This window comes from Sphaeramia orbicularis, chromosome 6 (assembly GCF_902148855.1).
Source record: "Sphaeramia orbicularis chromosome 6, fSphaOr1.1, whole genome shotgun sequence".
Lineage (NCBI taxonomy): Eukaryota > Metazoa > Chordata > Actinopteri > Kurtiformes > Apogonidae > Sphaeramia > Sphaeramia orbicularis.
In genome coordinates this window covers 19,482,105-19,504,172 of record NC_043962.1, presented here as the reverse complement: position 1 = coordinate 19,504,172, position 22,068 = coordinate 19,482,105, and the positions used below count along the sequence as shown (strand labels likewise).

Genomic DNA, 22,068 nt, shown 5'->3' with positions numbered 1-22,068 from the left:
TTCAGTCTGTAAGGCAGAAGTGTGTCAGTACTGCAGTGGAGCTGGTCATCCAAGGCCTGGGTTATGGAGTATACTACTATAATGCACTACACTAATACAAAGTCCCATTCATTATAATACAATCAAATTCAGAGATTCTGTTACTATGCCTAAGCAATCTTTAGATCTGCAGAGAGGCTCATCTCTGCTTGAGTGGACTCCCTCTCTCTTTCTCTCTCTCTCATGGGACGTTGATGTGCAGAGAAGGTTGCGTGCTTGGCTGCTGTCTTCACTGGACTGTTGATGTGCCGAATGCAAGACCCGTGGCATCCAAAACCCTCTTGGAAAAAATGTTTGACAACAACAGCCAGCAGGATGTTAGTCGTATGTAGAGCTGATGTGTAAAATGATTGCCTCCATTATGCTGAGTAATGTTGTCCTGTGCTGTTTGTAGATGTGACTGTGGATGAGGGACAGAGACGCTAAACAGAGCAGTAGGAGCAGGGTAAAAAAATCAAAAATAAGTCGTCAGATCTCCACTGATTGGCTTTTTCTTTGACTTTTGGCAGTGTTAGCCATTCATGAAGGTTGTATTTTATATTGGGGCTGAGTACAGATTGCTAGGCTTCTCTAGCAGCACAACAAAGTGAAAACTGAGCAGCGGGGCCTTGAATGCAACATAAAAGCTCAGCTGTCATGGTTCAGGGGTGTCTGACTTCGGGTCACAGGAGGAGGATGACACCTAGAACAAGTGACTGATCTAGTAACAACTAAGGCTAGCACTCTGTCAACACACCAGGAGATACTGTCGATCTTTGCATTTCTGATAGACCTCTAAGACAACTCCACCAAGGTTGTTTGGTTAAATGTTGTGTTTCAGCGTAGTCTTAAACCAGCTGGTCTCTTAAGAATCATAAGTGTGTCTACCCAAGGCTCGAAGACACAATACTGTATCACAGAGTGTAGTTTTTGGGACATCAGTCTGCATCATTGAAGTTGATATAAAGGCTCTATTGAATGCCTGTTTAGGAGGCAAATAGCCTGGGTACAAGAACACACACATACAAAGACACACTACTGAGTAAATACTGCTGTATTCTCCTGAGATGCTTCTCTGCTTCACCGTCTTATCTTTCCTTTCTCTGAGGTAGGGAGAGGCCCAGAAATAAACGTGATACTAGAATGACTTTGCAGTTTGCCTTTCACTGAATATGCATAAGTGGATAATTGAAGAATCTAAATGAATGCGTGCCATCACTAAACACTTTTGGTAGTTGTTGAAATAAAAACTCTTGCCAGTTGTTGTGTTTCTGCACTTTTCACTGGCATATTTAACTGAAGATGAGGTTTCAAGAAGTCTAACAGCAGTGATGCAACCTGACACTGTGATGGATCATGAGCCTGCAAATGCAACCCCTGTCAATACCTGTAGCTAACTGTCCTTGTGACGCTTCCATTCAGATCAGTCATGACCTGTTCAAGAGGTTGAACAATCTGCATTTCACAATGTCAGCTGTATGAACTGCAGACTTCTAATCAGCAGCCTCTCAACCTAGGATGTGGTAACATCTTAGGTCAACAGTTGGACTCTATTTTATTTAGTGCAGCCATATGTTTGCCTCCAAGGAGGCTATGTGATAAGTCTGTCTGTCAGCAGGACTGAACAAAAACCACAGCATCACTTTTTATGAAAGTTAGTTAGGGTTAGTTTCTGGGTCAAAGACAAACCCCTTTTTGGAGCAGATCCTGGAGGTGTATTTCATTGTCTATAAAATTAAAGAGCCCAAGGCAAATTTAGTCTTTTTCACAATTTGAGGAAAAACATACTGACCAGTGGCACCGATTGACAAATCACAAACCAACACACCTTGATATACAAATGCACAGACTGTAAAATCACGGGCCAACATTGATGTATATGACCAAAAGCTGATGTCAGTACCAATAATTTTTTTTCTTTTTTTTGATTCTCATGTTCTTTATTCTGCCATTTTTACACCAAGTTGATCTCACTCGTCTTTCTCACTGATTCTTTGAATGAACACAGATTTAGTCATACAAACTTACACAAATGTATGAAACAAACGTTATAGTAATAAAGTAGATATACATAAGCCGCTACCATTGGCCAGTGATTATTTTTGCACATGGTTTGATGGCAATCAACAAGGCCTATCTATCAGTGCATCCCGACTTGTTACCATAGTAACAGCCAGTTACACAAACAAGTGGCCTTAACTGACAAAAAAAGAGCAGAGTATGCATCATAGTTTAAGGCTTAGTAATAGTAAGGGATGAGAGGAACAGTGGCTTTGTCAGAGGTCTGTGTGTTCTGGGTGCCCTTCTAGTTTTTTTTTTTTTTTTTTTTTTGCAGATCTGTTGTGTAATACGGACCCTTTCACTTTAAAGATCCTCTGCTCGTTTGGACCACACTGCGTTGTGCTCCTGGCATTGCCTGTGGTGTCTGTGTGTTGCCTCTGTTTCACTTGGCAGGAGAGTGGCACCACGCTGTGACTGTGTTTACTCTTTTGTAACGCTCTGGGCAGCCCTACCCAGGACACAACTGGCTCTGCCAACGGATGGAGAGAGATGCAATGGGCAAATGAAAGACCGGGGGCTGGAACAGTCACGACAAATCAGCGGCTCTCTCTCGCTATCTCTCTTATGTCCTGTTATTGGTCAAAACAAGACACATTCTCGTCAAGCATGTTATGATTTTATTTTTTCTAGAACACAGGGCCAACGTTGCAGCACAGATTGTGAAGTTCACTGCTTTGCTTGGTAGCAGGACCAGCTGCCACAGGCCAGGGAACAGCTACTGTTGTGTCGAAGAGGATCACAGTCACACCAAGCTGCCGGCTAGAGCTGTCTTAAGATCAGCTAAAATAAGTCAGCCCCCCTGCAGCAGGATTTAGGATTGTTGTTGCCGTCCACCCACACGATACCCCCTGCAGAACACTTCTCTTTTTTTCAGGCTTGGTTGTTTCATATTAAGTTGTGGCTGTAAATAATTTGCAACAATGCCTCAGTTCTTGTAGTAAAGTGTCACTGTGCTTGTTGTGCTTGTAATTTCAGGTTCCTAAAATAAAGTTCTAATTAATCTAAGGCTGTGCAATATAAGAAAAATGACATATTGTAATAGAGAATTTGATTTCTCTGTATATTTTTTCATATTTTCGGTGGAGCCATGAACAAAACATTACAAGATATAATTGTCAAAAACAGACTTTAATTCTATCATTGCAACTAAATTAAAAATAAACCTGGTATTTTTTCCACACCAAATATACAATACTCAACAGTTTTCACTTAAAACAGCAAACAAAAATATTATAGACTTCATATAAATATTGGTACAGTAAATATTAAATATAAACATGGAACGCTTTCGTATTTAAAGTCTAGCAGCAAAATACGGCTCGCATAAGTATATTAACATAACAAGTGAACAGCTTCATCGTTCTGTATAGAAGAACAAAAACCTGTCAAAATGATGGAATGTGTTGCAGTAAGCAATGTGATTTGTGACACAATGAAATAAATCATAGATATGAGACTATACATTTCTTTATTATCAAATATGTATTATGTTGCACTGCTCTGTATTACTCACAGGAGGCTGGGATTCATATAGCTTCATTATCATACAACTGCACCTGAATGAATCCAGTATGTTTTTATGTACACTCAATTGCACACATACTTCTTCTTGCAAAGTCATGGTATAGTGTCTGACCTTTAGACTGGCTTAAATTATGATGAACATAATACATGGCAGCATTATCTGCACTTAAATCAAACCACTTAATATCCAACTTTCCACCAAAAGTTGGTGAAAACTATGATGTAAAATGTAGGCTAAGAAATTGAGATATGCCATACTCGAACAGGGCAAATTGAAAACGCCAGATAAAAAGAAAGAGGGGACAGAGGAAGAGAGGGCAGCTGATAAGGAGAAGAGGAGAATATAGAAAGTGCAGGGAAGGAGGGAAACGATAGTGACGCAGAGGCGATAGGTAAGATATGGAGATAAATGAGAAACGGCGACGTGGGTCACAGAGCTAGATTAGAAACGGCAGAGGTCTGCAATAGAAGGAAATTTAGCAGCCGAGGTCCAGGCTTCTGCTGACAGTCAGAGAAATGGAGTTTGGGGCTGAACAGAAGCCAGCAGAAAGGTAGAGATGTGGAGATAAAAACCAATCAGCAAACTCCTGCATTTATTGTTTGGATTCTCAAAATCAACCCCTGAACGTTTGCCCAGCAAACCATCAGGTCCTCGTTCAACTAGTGAAGTTTAATTTTGATTGGAGGACGAGCAATTTTTCATTCACTAAGACAGGAGCAAATATCATCTCAAGTGGGCCGGACCAGTTAGATAATTGCCAAATAGCTGATAAATTATGTCAACTCCGAACTTTTCTTATGTTTTAGAGGAAAAAATGTTTACATGTAAAATATATCCTTTAAAAATTGGGAGTAACATGAATAACAATGAACAACCTGATATTTCTTAAGAAAAAAATTCAGTTTTTGCACAAAGTTGCAGCCAGTAAGAAGTGCAGTTTTTTTTTTTTTTTTTTTTTTTTACAGAATTATGCCTTGGTTTATCATTTACACATGTGCGTTACAACTTACAGGCCAGAGTGGATCTACAAAGGCACAAAACATATCGTAACAGGCAGAATATTGTTGAAATTGCAATTCTCCTAAAACATTTCAGTTTTTTATATTTGTTCAGGTTATTCACATTTTTTGTGAAACAATAGTTTGTAAATGTAAATATTTTCATGTACTTTTAACTTTTTTACACTACAACAAATAGGAAAAATTTGGATTTGTCATTATTTATAGGTTATTATGATAGTATTTTACTTGTCATACCCACTTGAGATTGAATTGGGCTGCATGTGGCCCCTGAACTAAAGTGATTGTTGATACGTTCAGTGTAATTTTGGTATTTCTCAAATTCTGTCCGGATTAGACCCTTTGGTGGGTTGGTTTTGGCCCAGGGGCTGTATGTTTTCCCAAGACGTGGTCGGCAGCACCTGCAGGGAAGGCTTCATCTGAGCTGTTAAATCTGTGCAGAGCCGGTGGGCTGCTAGCCTTGGCGTTAGCTCCCCAGATTTGTCCTTGGTGGCTGAGGCTAGGCCGCTAGGCTGGTCTGAACCGTAATTGGATTAGAGATCTCTGCGTTACATCAGGCAATGCAGGCTGGGTATACACTCAGACACACACACTTTAAAAGCACACACGCTTTGGGGAGCTGTGTTCATCTCAGTTACGCCTCCATTTTTTTATCCTCTTGAATTTTTTTCTGTCCTCAGCATCCTGCTATTTTCTTTATCCCCTCCTTTAATCAGCAGCCCACCTTGTGCTCCCCCTGGCTGTTGTGCATTTGTGTAGGTGTGTGTCATCATGCTTTTGTTTGTGCATTTCCAGTAGTGTTTGCGTGTGTGTGTTGTGTCATGGATACCCAGTCTAAATGGGATTACAGGAGTTGCAGCGGTGCCCATGCTGAGAGCACGCAGGAGAATAAAGGACGGGAAAAATAGTTAAGTCATGCTGTGAATATGAAGACATATCCTACTTGGAGAAGGGAAAGAAAGAGCTGCTCTTGACCTTTTTTCAATTGTGTACTTCCTGTTTAGCAGCAATGGATAGGAAGTAGAAGGTGATGTCATGGGTGGTGTGCATCCTGATGGCCTCCTTTGCCCCTCTTAACCTCTCCGTGTGTAAAGACTAATCTGTCAAGAGTGTGCTTAAAAGAACTGGAAAAGACCTCATGATAGTAGTTGCCTTAAACCCAGTTAGACACAAACCGGGTACAGTGTGTTTCTTATTCTGTCCATTTCTGTCTCTGGTTCTTTCACATGATTTATGTCTCGGAGGTGTGGGGTGGTTCAGTTACACAGAATAGTCTTGCACAACAGCACAAGTACCAGTGAATAAAATGAAACAAAAGCCAAGGAGGAAAATGGACGTTATCTCATTGCTCTGCTTGCCAAGGTAGAATTGGTGTGCTTAAAGGTGTCAGGTGTTAAGGATCACAGTAACACATGAGAAGGGTGTGGTGAGGTTTTTTTAAAGGTTTGGTGGACAGGTTCAAACAAGAGACTGACGTCCCTGCAGAAAGTCCAGTTACAAGGGGAAAAGAAGTCCTCCCAGTTCAGTGTTTTTCATATTTGTGTGTTTACTCTCATACTGCACATGTGTATGTGGTTGTTACTTGAAATTACACAGCAGAAAATCAGTCAGAAAGATTAGAGGGTGAGAGTGACAGAAGAGGTTTAGTAGTTGACAGCTGAACGCCAGCAGCCATATGTTTCATATGTGTCCGCTGACAAACTCCGCCGTATGGCTCTGATCGGCCCATATGGCTGTACATCTTCACAACTTCCTGCCACCACGACAGCAGCCAAGAAGGGGAGGCCTGTGGATGCCCAGAGAAGAAGAAGAAGAGGAGGAGGATCAGGAGGGTGGAGCTGTGATGTGGTTAAAATTTAACAAAGACGCACAATGTAGTTGATGCTAAAGTGCCAGCAAAATAAACCCTCCACTTACCATGTACAGCTGCAGAATCACAGCAGTACAACATTGACCACATATAGGGATGTAACAATTACCGGTATAATGATAAACCGCGGTAAAATTTCAGATGGTTAATATTACCGTTTAAATCCTAATTATCATGATAACTGTGTTTGATTACCACACTTTGAAAACTCATGGTACTGCTCATTTCCTAGAGAAGCAGCAGCACTCCAGGTGCGCATGCACAGTTTGCATTGTCTATCTATCTATGAATAAGAAACTAAAACAAGTTAAACTTAATAGAATATACTTTATTGTCATTGTACTCATGTTACAATGAAATTATGTATTGTAACATATGTAACATATTAATATGGAAAATGGTCAACAATGGCGATAAGGTGCCAAAACATATGTGCACATTTTTATGTTTGATGTTTACATGTTAATATTTGAATGTATCTGCCGACAGAAAGTACATTGTGCCTATTTTGTTGTTTTATTTATTTATTTATTTATTTATTTATTTTTAATTCAAAATACAACTTAGTTAAATCATTTCAGTGTGTGTATAAGTACTTTTTGAACATTTTGAGCACATTTCAACAATACCGCAATAATAATGATAACCGTGATAATTTTAGTCAAAATAACCGTGATATGAAATTTTCATATCGTTACAACCCTAACCACATATCAATGTGTAGTGCATCATGGGGCAGGTCAGTGTAGATAATGTTTGGGTTTTTTTCAGTAAAAGGCAGGACATTTTTTTTATTTGCCCTTCTTAGAATTTTGCGATTTTGTTTAGTAAGGCACATAGGTAAATAAAACAGAACCTATAAGTCACTCATTTTGATATTTTCATCCTCTCGGAGTCTGTGAAAGTATTGGAGTATATGCAGAGTGACATGTTTGTGTTAATTTGGTTATTATAACATTTGATCAAGGAAGTGGCTGACAGCATGTTTTTTTTTTTTTTTCTTTATGGCTTTAGAGTTGGTTTTTCCTAGCTTATGCCTTTTTGTCGGCTTAAATGTCGCCTATAAAACAGTAAGTGATGTCGCTCTTACGTAGGCTACCGCAGCTAGCTGGATCAACTTCAACTTGGCATGTCTTGTTAATATTTTCAGTGAATGTTACATATGCCGGAACTGTGTGACATGCCGTGTCAATCATATTTCACTGGCAGACATTGCTTTTCAATATCATGGTGATGATGGACCTGAATTACACACCTGTTAAATGACTGACTGTGTGTGTCTACTGTCTGTGGCAAACTCCATCATCAAGGGATTTTATTATCTTTTTATAAGCCAGAGAGGGAACATGCTTGGGATTTGTTTGTCACCTGAACTTGGCATATTTATTTGTTGTTAGCGACCCTTTGCATGTGTCACATTTTCATTGAACATGTCAAACATTGTATCAAACAGTATTCTTGAGGTGTCATCCAAGGCCTTTCACAGAAACACTTCGGAGCTGCTGATGTAGATGTGATGCACTAGTTTACATAAGTTTCAGAGGGAAATATGTGCAGGATGTGTGTACAGTATGTCTGAACTATCATATTTCCACTGGTTGTTTGATTGCAAGTTTGAGGTTTGAAGCGTGAGGTGATTCACATGATACACAAACGGGATGTGAAGGAAGAGGGAGGCGGTTTTCACAGACAAGTTTGACTTGGAATGAAGGCAAAAAGAGAGCTGAGAGGGATTTCCGCTGCTGAGTTAGGGTCACTGTAAGGAAACTGCTGACTCGACCTCCCAGGAGACAGAAATGCAGAAAAGCTCAAAGCAGGACATGTAACACAAAAACACAAGATACCAAATAGTGTTTGACCCCTGTAAGGTTCCTGATCTCCCCTTAAGGAGTTGTATGCATGTAAACACAAATGACTGGGGGCTTACAGAATGGGCATCAGGGTGGGCGGGGGGTTGTGCTCCCTGTCCATATACTCACAGTATGAGGTGCACAGTTGTCTGCCTCATGTCATAACACTGGTCTTTTCTTTAGGTCACGCTCTGAGCCACAGACCTGCTAAATGTGACCTTTCTAAAAGCCTTTTTAATCACTGTTTCTTTCTGGGCTATGTGACTTCTGATGAATGCTAACTTAGAGCCAACAGGCCGCTAGCATTGCAGGCTAGGTTTAACGGTAGTGCATGCATTATGAGGAGTCCAGACATTAGGGCAGCTGCTCACTTAGGCACAGCTGAGTCCAGGAAGCCAGGAGAAAGGAAGGAAGTACTTCACATCGTTATGACAAGATCACTATAGTTGTTATAAAGTAAAGTTAATTGTAAAGCTGGGCTCAGTCTGCTGGAGTTCTAGGCTGGTGTAGACTAGATATCAGGAGTGTAAGAAAATATCGGTTCTGCAATATATCGTGATATTTCATTTCTCAATACTGTATCGATATTAAAAAGTACTGTATCAATATTTTTAGCTATTTATTCAAATGCAGATGTGATGGAGGTTCATTTTGTTTTTTTGGTTTTCTTTATTGTTTATATTTTATTTATTATTATTTAACACTGTTTTATTAAATAATGGTTATTTGAAGCATCCTAAAAGCACTTTTTACTGTCTGAGAGGCACAGATGTTAGTTCCTTTGTTGAGATTGCACAAACATAATATTTTGATGTTAGTTATGAACTAATAGAATATGAGCATTGGAACAGAATCTTAAACTGTAATGTTTGTAAAAGATAATTTAAGTTTTAACAGAGGAAAATTTTGTGATATAGCATTAGATCCTGTTGTGATCAAATAAAAATGTGTTTAGTATTTGTGCATATTTCGGGTGTAATTCAATTCTTCAAGGAAATAATCATTTTTAAAAAAGAAAGAAACAAAAAAAATTGCCTTTTTAAAAATATCATGATATATCGTGATATATTGTATCGTGATCCTGGCATTGTGATTTGTATCGTATCGCCAGATTCTTGCCAATACACACCCCTACTAGATATTAGTATTAAATCTGGACTATTATGTCAAAGGTATCCACTTGGACTACAATACATGAAATAATTGGTCATGTTCTAAAATTTGCTGGAATTAAATAAGGGAAGTTTTTATTTATTTATTCAAAGTTCTTCATTTAAAGTGTTTTCAGCAGTTATATTATGATCATCAAAAAAACTTCCATAACTTTATAATATCAAGTATTTTGTTGGTGAACATGTTGACATTTTTTAACAATATCCATGCCTAGTGGATTTAGAGAAGTGGATTTTAGAAGAATAGAATCAAGAAGTATGAACCTGATCTGATTTCCATGTCTTGACTCCAATTATATCTCCCAGATTTTCTTCTTCTGCTCATGGTGTTCTCTCAGGGCAGAGTTTGAACTTTTTTACCTACAGTAACTGCTTCACATCTGGAAACCCGAGTTGGCCGAGTCATATATCAGAGGGAGTTCGCAGAGCAGAACAGACTACTGGAGATTAGAGGTGCGAGGAGTGTGCTGCTGATTTATTACCGGCCGTTAGCTGGTTAAATGAGGCTAAGTGAGCTGGCCAGCTCAGGGAGGTGAGATGGAAGAGATTAGCCTACATAAAGACTGATGGAGGGAGAAGATCTGTGAAGCAAACCAGTGACTCCTGAGCTCCTGAGACTCTATGTCCTCCATCGTCCGTCCTCTGCACCGCTATTTTACCCCTTCGTCCATCCTCATATGGGATGTGAGATCTGCTAACTGTCTTGGTTATGTTGAAGTTTTTTAGGTTTTTGTCTCAATCTTATTCAACACATACTACTTTTACTATAAAATGTGCTTTTACATGCATTTCTGACCGAATCAACACATTTTCCCTATCATCACCATTTGAACATGCATGATAGACACATTGCAAATGAAGAGGAGAAATTAACTAGGTTACTTTTTTTTTTACTTTTTGCAAGTGATACTGCCTCAAAGATGCTGTCAGATGCACACCTGTCAGATTTTCTATTAACTACTCTTCTATGAATAATTTTTTTGCAGTATAACCTGAAGCTTTGCCCCCTGTCCTGTTGGTGGACATCTCACGCTTCTCACTCAATAGTATTATTATTTCAGACTCCTCTACTTTGCAGTAGAGCTGCACAATATATCATTTGAGCATTGTTATCGCGATGTACGTGTGCTCAATAGTCACATTACAGGTCCTGCAATGTAGGAGGCAAATGAACTCAATGTGTTCTCCTCTAATTTCATAATTTCAACCTGGGTACTTGACACACACTGCGCACAGCGATCCACCAATCACAAGTGTTCTTAATCAGCTAGCTGAAGCAGACCACGCCCCTGCACATGGAGTGAGTCACTGGTAACAACATTGAAAGATGAGCACTGAACAAGAGAAAATTACTGAACACGAAGACTTGGTGCCAAAAAGAAAAGCAACATACATTATCTGAAAATATTTCGGCCACAAGAAAGATGATACTGAAACACATGTTCTGCATCAATAGTGCCCTCCACCTGTCACCACAATAAGAGGAAACACAACTAATTTGTTTGACCATTTATGTCGGCGCCACACAGTTATTATGTCCTCCTGAGTAGATTTTCATATCACAATATATATCGCAGGGTTAAAAAAAAATCACAATGTCAGTTTTTTCCAGTATTGTGCAGCCCTATCAGATACACACCTGTCAGATTTTCAATTCACTACTCTTCTATGAATAGTATTTTTGCAAAATAACCTGAAGCTTTACCTCCTGCCCTGTTGGTGAACATCTCATGCTTCTCACTCAATAGTATTGTTTCAGACTCTTCTACTCCTCAGTATTTGCCATGGTTGGTCAGATGCTTTGCCTTATATTTGTTAGAATTGGGTGATATGGCCAGAAAATAAATCTCTTTATTTCTACATTCCAATATTATGGATGAGTAACATTTTTAATCACTTGTTTTCTCGGTATAAGAGCTGAAGAAAAGAAATATTCTGTCTTTACTAAAACTGTATACTAGGTTATATATGACTGGGGAAACCCATTCGCAATCAATATTATTAGAAGCAAACAAGCTGTATGTTGAATTTTTGTTGAGCACACAAGAATTTTCAGAACACAAACTTTGATTTGTCAAATTAACATGATATACTGCTCAGGTTTAGCCTAATTAATAGTGCTGTTTGTTTGGTCTTTCCCATTAATATAGCACTTATGTTCATTTTGATGTAGTAATTTTCCAAGTCACTTTTGAGATTCTAATATTTTAGACTCTGTACTGTCATGCACTAATAGTAACCTAAGTCAAGGTCAATTTTATCTGTATAGCACATTTACAACAAGCAACGATGCCCAAAGGGCTTTACAGCCATATTAAAAGTACCAATGAAGAAATTAAGAACAACACTAAAACAGTAAAAACAAATACAACAGGCAAATAAAAACAGATAAAACAAATAAAAACAGATTAAACAGATAAAACGTCCTGCTCAGTTTGTGATGCCAGTGCAAACAAATGAGTTTTTTTAGGTAATTAACACTGTAAGAGTACAGTCTGATAATGACACCCATCATGTCTTTTGATACACTACTTTTTCTTTCATTTCTGTGGGATTTGCCTGTATTGCATTAAACATTTTGGGGTTTTACTTCAGCTCTTCAATATCAAATGCTCTTTAACATGAAGTGCTGAGTCATGTTGACCTCTCTCCACTACCCTGACTCCACTTTAAATGCCAGGATTTAACAAGCACCACAGATAGAAATAGAAACTCTCTGCCTATAGCTTTTTTTTTGCGCAACGCTATATGTGTTACAAAGTCTCTCCTTGTGGATATCCGCTCAGTAAGCCATTTGTGCACTCAACCTTTGGACGGTGTGTTAGTTTGCACGTTTTCCTCGTGTGTCAGTGAGAGAGAATGAAAGAGAGAGAAGAGCGAGAGACATTCCCCACATCCGTTTCCTCTTATTGAGGAACAGTAGGTCAGGGGTTTGGTGGGCTCTGGTGACTTCATGTGTCGTTCTGCACATATGAGGGGGTGGATGGTCTGCACTGCACTGCATACATTTTCTCATAACCACTGGGGCTTTTACTTGACATCTGTGAGATACTAGCCATTTGTAGCCACCTAAAATGGTCATTTTTTCTATTTTAAGAAAAGGTTTGTCTTGTTTAACTGTGATTTTTTTATATATCTTTTCATGTTCAGTGACTGTCCCTGAATGTCGTAGCTTTGTTTGATAAGCTGGTTTTTGGGCTAAAAGTTTCTCACTTAGCATTCACTTCCTCTTTTTCTGTTTTTACTTCCGCCAGGAGGTATTGTGATCACTTTGCTTTGTGTGTGTGTTTGTTTGCATGTTTGTTTGTTGGTTTGTCAGCAACTTTACGGAAAACTATTACAACCATCTTTACCAAATTTTACCCACAGATAGGCCTAGGCCCTGGAACGAACCCATAAAATTTTGGGCCAAGTAGGCCAAAGTTCAAGGTCCCAGCAAGGTCACAAATTCTTAAATTTTCCTATCTCTCATCATTGAGGAATTTTCCAAAATTCATAAAAAATTCAAAACGACCCCGATTAGCCTCCAATTTGATGCAGCCGTAGCTTATAACAATATCTTGTATCTGGCACAAAATTGTCCACATTCACTGTGGAATGTGGACTCTGTGGACATTTACGTTTAACATTGAAAATCCCATTTACGACACATTTTTCATTATAACTCAACAAATATTGATTGGAATTTAATATAGTTTGACATACACATGACTGGTACCAAGCTTCAACTTTTTTCTGCTGTATGGAACAACCTTGAATCTGTTTAATTTAAAAAGAAATAGTCGATCCACACATGCACACTGTTCGGGGTGCTTGGTGGAGGTTTGCGTTCTCTGAACACTTGTCTGGTAATATTTTTATATCCTTTGAGCTTCTGTTCTATTTAATATGTGATCAGGCTGCATATAATGCTTAGTTTGTTTGGTCTAGGTGTGCGTCCTCGTGTACACCTGTGTGTCTGTTTGCACAGTGTGCCATTTCCTTTATCTCCCTCCCTGTCCCGCCCTGTACCGTAACGCCTCTCCTTTCCTCTTCATTGTTCTACCTCTCTGCCGGGCCATGGCGTCTGAAGCGTGAGCTCGCAGGAAGCCTTCGTCACTCTTCGTTTCTCTGAAGGGACAGCAAACAGTGAGACGCACAAACACAGGAAGCGCCGTTTGCCTCATACAGGCTCCGACTTGGGCGTCTGTCACTCTCTGCTTGGTTTATCAGAAAGCAGCAACATGAGCTCCATCTTTAACCGCATATGCCTTTGTGTCTCGTCCATTTCTCCCAAAGTGGACGTGTCCTTTCCATCGTCAGTGCCGTGATATCTCTGAAGCCCAGCTTTAACTGCTTTCCCTCTGCAGCTGCACTACATAGCTTAGAAGTATTAATCTGCCTTCAGGTCCCCTGCTTTATTATTTTTTCTAATTTGACAGTGCAGTGAAGTGAGGTGTGATGTTATATATTGCACTTTTTGTCTGGCCAGTTATTAACAGGATTTAAAAAATGTCAAGAAACAAAAAGGCAAGAAATGCACACAGTTTTCCAAAAGCTAATAGTGATTTAAGGTGGATTTTTCTCTCTCTGTCGCTCAGTTTTCTTATCTTTAATAACAAACATAAATTCTTCATAGTGCTTCTTCTGTGTTGCTTGAAGCAGCTGACCCCATCATATTACTTCCCTTTGTCTAATATTAAACTGAGCCCTTCACTGATGCTGGGATGTTTCAGTTTTCTTTCTGGATAGCGGCTCTAACAGCTGAAAGGTGAGCAGCTGTGGTCAAAGGTGGTTCTAGGTCACTGGTCCCTTAAGAGCTCTGGACTGCACCGCCACAGCAGACCGGTTAATGAACACATACACTCACAAACACGCACACACACCAACTGTTACATAACCGCTGGCAGCTGTGGAACCCACACTTCAACAGCGTTCATGTACATGTAGGGAACAAGTCAGTGTTGGGATTAGCTACCTGGGCTGGGCCTTTTTATTGCACTGAAAAATATCACCAGAGAATTGCTGGGGGCAAAACAATAAGGCTCAGAATGTTCAGACATGCAAACGGCTTCTCATGAACTCAATCAAGCCCTGACATCTGAACATATACTCAGAGTAATGTCAATGTCCCAGAGTGAAATTTTGTCACTGACTGACAGTTATGGGCCCAGTCTTAGGTTACGTCGATGAGAGAAGGTCATGTTAATACTTGTAGGTGAAAAAACGATGTTGACTCTGCAGAAAGCTACACGAATTAATGCGTAACTCATAGAGCAAAGGCTGCGATGACCCTTAAATCTTGTGTGGGTGTCTAATAGAAAGTATTATAAGCCAAGTTTCTGTCATGCACAAACATAGATCTCTTAGTAAAGCTCAGTTTTAATAAATGTTGCATCGGTCAGACGTCTGCGATAATATACCATTGCAAATCTCTAAATAAGACATTTCTTTCAGTTCCTTTTTCTTAAATAGGCCAAAAGAGGAAAGCACAATAAGGAACTTGTTTCTTTTTTCCTTACATTTCCTGTTTGTGGTTCACTTCAGACTCTACTTTCCTCCTGTGTGATACTCATTAGCCGCTCTAGTTCAACCACCTTCCCAGGCTTTTAGCTGGGTAGTGTTACTCTCTTTGTGAGTAAACCTGATCTACAGCTCAGCAGAATCGACCGGCATACATGCTGACCATCAACTAGTGAGCGCCTTAATGGCAAAAATGTTAGAACACTTAAAACTGCACCAACAGCGCTAACTCGACCTCTACTTGATATGGACAGTTGGACACATTTCAGTGTAGTGTCTCTTTATGCCACAAGAGGGAAGCACATGTCCATATCTTATAACTGTCCAGTGAGCAGAAATGTGATGGTGGGGAGGGAAAACGCCACCCTGTCAGCAGTTAAGTGGCTCTGTTTGGTCAAATGTATTGATTTGAGCAGGTCATATGGGTTCACTGTTTTCCACGAGGGGCTGACGTGTTCCCGCTTTCTGTGCATGTGGTGAATGAGTGACAGCACAAAAACTGAAGCAGATTCTCACAGAGGACTACGTTGAAGTAAAGAAGGGCAAAAACTCCAAGAGAGGGAATGGTAGTGGAAGAGAAATCCTATGAGCATGAAATCAGATCTAGTTGCATAATCATGGCTCGCAGGCCTTCCCAGTGCGCACCAGGCTGTGTTGGCTTTTTCCAGTCCGGTATCACATGACTGCATCAAGCGGCTGCAGCATTAAACCAGCAATACCAGTCCACCACAGGCCAGAGGCAGACATGCAGAGATCAATAATGCAGCTTTATATCTGCACTGACACACTCATTTTTTTTTTTTTTTTTTTTCAATTTTAACCCTTTCATGTATAGTGGTCACTACAGTGGACCTCTATTCTCCAGCTGTTGTCTTGTATATTCATGGGTTTTGTTGTTTTAGTTCCATATCAGCCAACACAGTGGACGCTTATGCACCATCTCATACACTGCAATTCATACCATTACTGTAACTTTACTGTTCTTGATAAACCTGATCTGCAGTAACATGTTTGAGTGTAAATCAATTGCTAGTTTGCTGTAATTCAATTTTCTTTAAGTTTTTTTTTTTTTTCATGTTATCTCCCTGAAGTGAGTAATAACTAGTATTAAAGTATGTTCAAATGTGAGAAAACATCAGATTAGCTGCATTAATTTTTTTTTATTTCATAGTTTTCAAACAGTATATCACTTTCTGTTACTGCATTTTAAAGACATGTTTCTTTGCTTCAAAAATTAAGCACATGGTGTCCAGCTCCATAAAAAATAGGTTCATTAAAAAAATTTCAGTCACATTGGTTTTTTCATGCCTAAAGAGGAATAACAACACTCAGGAGAAAAAAAAAAAAATCTTGACTAAGGTTCTCATAATTCATGCATCAAAGGGTTAAATGGTTTAAAGTGGTGGAGGTTAATTTGTTATTTTCCCACAACATCCAAGCTTTACATGCTTCCATGTTCAAATCACATTATAGTTGGGGTTGCATAGTGAAGTCACATAGTATTAGACAAACACAAAGGCTTATGTCTTCATCTTATGCATCTCATGACAACATTTTTGTAGGATTTAAAAGTTTAATAAGCTTCTAAAAGTGCTATTATTATTGCTAAATGTATTATGATATACATATTACTTATGTCTGTAGGGATTATTTTGGTTACATTTTCAGCTGAAACACCTCAAAAAATCTTGTTTTACTTACTTATACTCATATATATACTTTAATGTTTGATTCAAAGCTGTGAAAACGAGCACACGCTAAATCAGAGTAAACAAAGTAGGTGTTAAAGCACAAAATCAGACAAAGAAAAAGCATACACAAAGCCTCCATTTTTTTTATCTTTTACATTAAGTTTTTGTTTTGTCTTAAACAAATACTTTAAACCACAAATTAATCATGGAACAGCCTTTTGATTTAAAAAAAAAACAACAACATAATTTACATATTACTTTTGTCAGCAGGAATTGTTTTGGTTACATTTTCAGCTGAAACGCCTCCAAAATTGTATTGTTTTACAAATACAGTAAATAAACATTAAACTTATACTTCTGTACAGTTTAATGCTCAAGTAATTTTGTTAGTATTGATTCAAAGCTTTGAAAACCAGCACATGTTAAATCAGAATAAACAATATAGACGTGAAATTGCAAAATCAGAGGCTTCATATGTGCTTTTTCTTGGCTGTTACATCTTTTAAATTAAACAAACAAATGAATAATCCGATTTTTTTTTTTTATTTTTTTTTTTTACTTCCAATAAGAAGTAAAAAAAAAAAAAAGCATTTAATTTTACAAAGTCTGCCATGGTGCCCTGTCTTAGTACTTTTGACTTTAGTTTTTTCCACATTGATTAAACCGTTCACGCTGACGTGTTTTTGTAATAATCACGTACCATCTACAGACCTTATGCCTCGTCTCCCTGCGCTCATCACATGCCCTCCATGTCTTTCACATACCAGCAATACCAGATGTCAGCGAAGGCATCAGCCCTGCTTTCCTTCTCCTTCACTGCCTTGTCTTTTTCATCTTTTTTTAATCTTCTGCGCTCACCTCCGCCCTTCCATCGTTTTTGCAGGGCCTTTATTCACATGCCAGTAATACCAGAGCACATACCAGTCAACAGGACATCACTGACTCCTAACACCTCAACCCACAGGTTACCCGCCCTGCCTGCTGCCTTTCTTTCAACGCCGCTTCCCGCCGCTAGCACAGCCCACTTTGCATAGCAGCTCTGAGAAGGGATGTGAAGGTGGAGATTCATGTGCATTTTTGTTCTTTCCACATGAACATTGCATTATTCCTCAGTAACAGCAGGTGGCACCGCTGTTCTATGATGCTCACAGTTAAGCAGTTTGGTTTGTGAAGGCCTGAAATGCAGTAGTGTCCATTCATGACTCATTCAACAAGACAGTGAGTTTCATTTTTAAGGGTGCAAAATTTCTTGTTTTTTCTAATCGAGTGGGGCAGACAGACTGGGAACCCCCCCCCCGCCACCCCCCACCCCACCCCCCACCCCAAAAAAAAGTCACAAAACATACATGCATTTCTTTACTTAATTTTCGTGTGTCTTGGTTTAGAGTCAGTTACGTGAGGGTAAATTCTGTAGTTGGACCTTTTCTGTTAAAAGGGAAATCTGAACAAATTCTATAGTGTATGGGTGATCTGCAGTAACATACCAACAGAAAAAAACCCTTCAGATTGGAAGTTTGATTGTTTTGCTAATCTGTCACTGAGCTTTACATTCTGTAAATGCCTGAGCAGCAAGCAGTAGGCTATGCAGTTGTATTTCATTCCCTCCATAAGGCGGAATTTGAAATATTGCAAAGCTGTTTAGATAAAGAAAGATAATACTAATTAGGTACAGAATCCAGAAATACTCAGACATAACACTTTTCCTTTGGGAGCGTCCAGGAAACATTTGAAAAAATGTCAACACAAGTTCAATATTTCACATTCATACGTTGTCGGACTGTATTTATTCAGTGTTATTGGACCGTCCCTCAGCTTTGTGAAGGTAGATGGTAGGGCAGAGACGGGCAACAGAAGCCTATAGACTAAACAGACAGACAGACAGATGGGCCTGCCCAGGCTGCTATAAACTCTGAGTTACAGTGGTGTCCTGTCACTGTACGGCAGGCTCTGCACAGACAGACTGACAGACTCTTGGCGTCACCCAGCCTGGCTGTATACATACATACATACATATATATGGGCCCTTTCATACTGCACCCCTTGGTGTGGCCCCAGCTCACATTTAGCTCTAACTGTGCTCAATGTGTGTGTGTGTGTTTCTGTGTGTTAAAACATATTTAGAGCAGCACATATGTTTGTCTAGGTCATGAGGAAAAAAACTGTATGTTTTTAGTGATTGGCTGCAAAATCATATGTAAATAAATTGCATAACACACAGAGCGGTTGTTTTCACTTTTTTTTTTTTTTTTCTTTTTGGCTTTACAGCAGCCTGGATTGTGTGTTTTCTGTCAGTATCACCTCTGTGCTGGGGATTTTTGGCCCATGGAGCAGCGTGGTCAAACGCTGGCGTCTCCTCTCATGCATCTACTCAGGTTGCAGTGGCTTTAGTCGACTGTGTATGTGCGCGCTCATTTGTGTGTTTGTGTGTGAAGCGCGGTCCAGTGTATTCCTGGAAAGCCTGTGTAGGAGTAGAGGGGTCAGGACTATTCCACAGCCGCAACACAGGCAGTGATGACTGCTTTCTGGAAGCACATCCATCACTGGGAATGAGGCTGCAAAAGACAACACACACAGTAAAGAGTAAATTTATGACTGTTTTGTATAAACGTCATTAAAATAAAACGTTGAATTAGGGTCATTGTGGGTTAGGACAAAAATCAGGTGATTGATGTTGTAAATTTAGAAGGAAAACTGAAGACATTTACAAGAAGAGAGCTTGACCATTCTATAACTCAACTAGAAAAATTGCTGAAATTGCTTTGAAGAGATTGCGTGTGTTTGCTGACAGCTGAAGCTTTGCTGGAACTTAACTGAATCATGGCTGAATTTAGCTAAAGTACTTTAAATTAGAAAATAATGTTGAAGTGACTCATTTAAATTGAAGGAGAAGTTGAAATAACTCAAGGTACAAAACCCTGTTACAGTGACATACATCAAGGCAGCAAAAGCTGTAAGAGGCTTAGAGCATGAAAAAGCTGAATGAAACAGTTTAAAGGTATGAATTTTGAAGACATGCATTATTCATAAGAGGTGGAAATGTATTAACTTAAAAGCATAAAAATATAAAAATGTCAAATTTAATGAGTTGACACATGTAAAGGAAAAATTAAAGCAGGAACAGGATTTAAAGTATTGAGTAAAAATGTGTCTAAACATTTATGACAGGCTGTAAGAATGATGTCTTGCATTAGTTTTAGTCAAACAGGTAGAAAAAAATCAACTTATTAATGTTAATTTCGGAAAAAGATCTGTAAATGTAGCTAAAACTGATGAGAACTTTCAAAAACTGGGGAAAAAAAAGAAACACTTCAAGGTGCATAGTGTAGTTAAGAATTTTTTAATGGAGTAAGAAAAGTTTTGAGACCTTCCTCTGAGGTGTAGTTTAGTCAAATATACCTTAAGATTAACAGAAACATTTTTTGGTATTCTACACTTTCCTCCCTCTCGCTCTAGACAGAAAAAGCGCATAAACTGGCATCTTGAACACCATTAGTATGCAAGGACACACTCAAAAGTTCGCATTATTGTTGCACAACATGCACCGAGCAGGAAGAGTGACAGGAGTGACGGACAGATGGACAGGAGGACAGAACCCAGGAGGGGAAAGGGAAAGGGGAGGCGAACAGGATTGAATAGAAATAAGTATTGCGAAAAGAAGGAAGAAAGCTCAAATTAGCCTAATGAAGGGGCTGCAAAGAGAGCAATAAAATGCAGGGTGGTGTAGGTGGAGGCGATGAATAAGTGCAGGAGAGGGGAATGGAGTGAGAGTGAATAGGAGGAGGAAAGGAGGGGGGGGTGTTGTTTTCAGCTGCATCAATAAAGCTCAGGCTAATTGTGCCTTCCTGCTCCGTACTGCTCCCCTCCTTTTATTTATTCTTTCCAATCCCCCTATAGCTTCTTCCCTCTTCTTTTTTAACCCACTTCCTCCCCATGCACGTCTTCTTCGTTGGTGCCTCTTCTCCAGTGGTCGTCGTGTAACTCTGCAGTGACCGACTGAGCGGCGATGGTGCGATTGATCAGCAGTTCTGGTGCCAGGCTGCTTTTATTGTAATAAACGAGCCCGGAGCCAGTGAAACCGATGCTGAGTGCTCTGCGGGACTAGAGGAATCGCTCACCGAACACACTCGCTGCACCGCACTGCCATGATGTAATGCTGAAGAACTCCGAATGCTCTTAAACTCACCACTCGCCTGCATTCATCATTTTGCTCTTTTGACTCCTTCAAGACCTACAGGCTCAAAATTTAAGAAGACTTGATTTGTTTTATTCAAGTTTTTACATTTTTTTTATATTACTGGAGAAGGAACTCAGGATTTGATGTTTGAGCTTGTCATTTAATTAATCTCTAATTATATTATAGAGGTCGTTTTTTTAGTCTTCAAATTGAAAATCCGCATCTTCACGACCCTTGTTGCATGTCATCCTCCCCTTTCTGCAAAGCTTCCCCAATTGGCTGTTACAAAAGCACATCTGGTCTCTTCATTTTTCAGTCTTTGTGGTCTTGGCCTCTGAACAACACCCCCTCCTCTCTCTCTCATTCTCTCCATCCATCTATCTTAGTCTCCTCTCTTCTCCAGCTCCATGAAACCACCTTTTTTTTTTGTTTTTTCTTTTTTAACATCTCCAAACCTGACAAAACAAGAGCTCGGCTACAGCGAGTCTAGACGAATATATGTTGGTATTGTGGAAGATCCAGTAAAGGTGGCAGAGGCGCTTTGTCTCCCTGAGGCCAAAGTGCACGGAGTCAAGTCATTCCACCTGCTCACACTCCTCTTATCTGACCTTTAACATTCCTGCGGCTCCATTCATTGTCACTTCAGTACTTTTTTGTTGGAGGAGATGCAGAATGGTATGGATGTTACTAGGGCTGAAAGATATATCATTATCGTATCAATATCTAGATATGAACATTCAAGATATTAATATCAAAAAAGCAACGATATAGATTTCCCCCGCGCTCGCCCTGCATGTACAGCTCTGGCAGTCACAACATATTTCATTTATTCGTACTTTATGTTAATGTTGATGACTGGTAGTGAGTTCGTATAAATAAAACTGCACTTTCCACATTCTTTTGTATTATGATGTTTGTATTTTTCTGATAAATGCTTGGTTTTCACCGAACCCGTAGTCATATCGTATCGATATCGAGATATCTGGCATGAATATCGAGATATGAAATTTTGTCCATATCGTTCTGCTCCAGATGTTACTCACCAGTCTGCCAGTCAGTGTGTCATTATGGGTTACTGTCATCACAATGGTCACTGGGTTATTGTCCAAGCTGACTTTTTTTTTTTTTTTTTTCATGACCACATCCTCAGCCCTGGAATTCAAGTAGTTTCCTATATCATGAAATG

General features: G+C 39.4%; 1 protein-coding gene across 1 annotated transcript in view; it reads left to right on the top strand.

The window, feature by feature from the left end:
* mob2a (MOB kinase activator 2a) overlaps positions 1 to 22,068 on the top strand; it is a 70,156-nt gene that overhangs the window by 7,310 nt on the left and 40,778 nt on the right. The window lies entirely within an intron of this gene.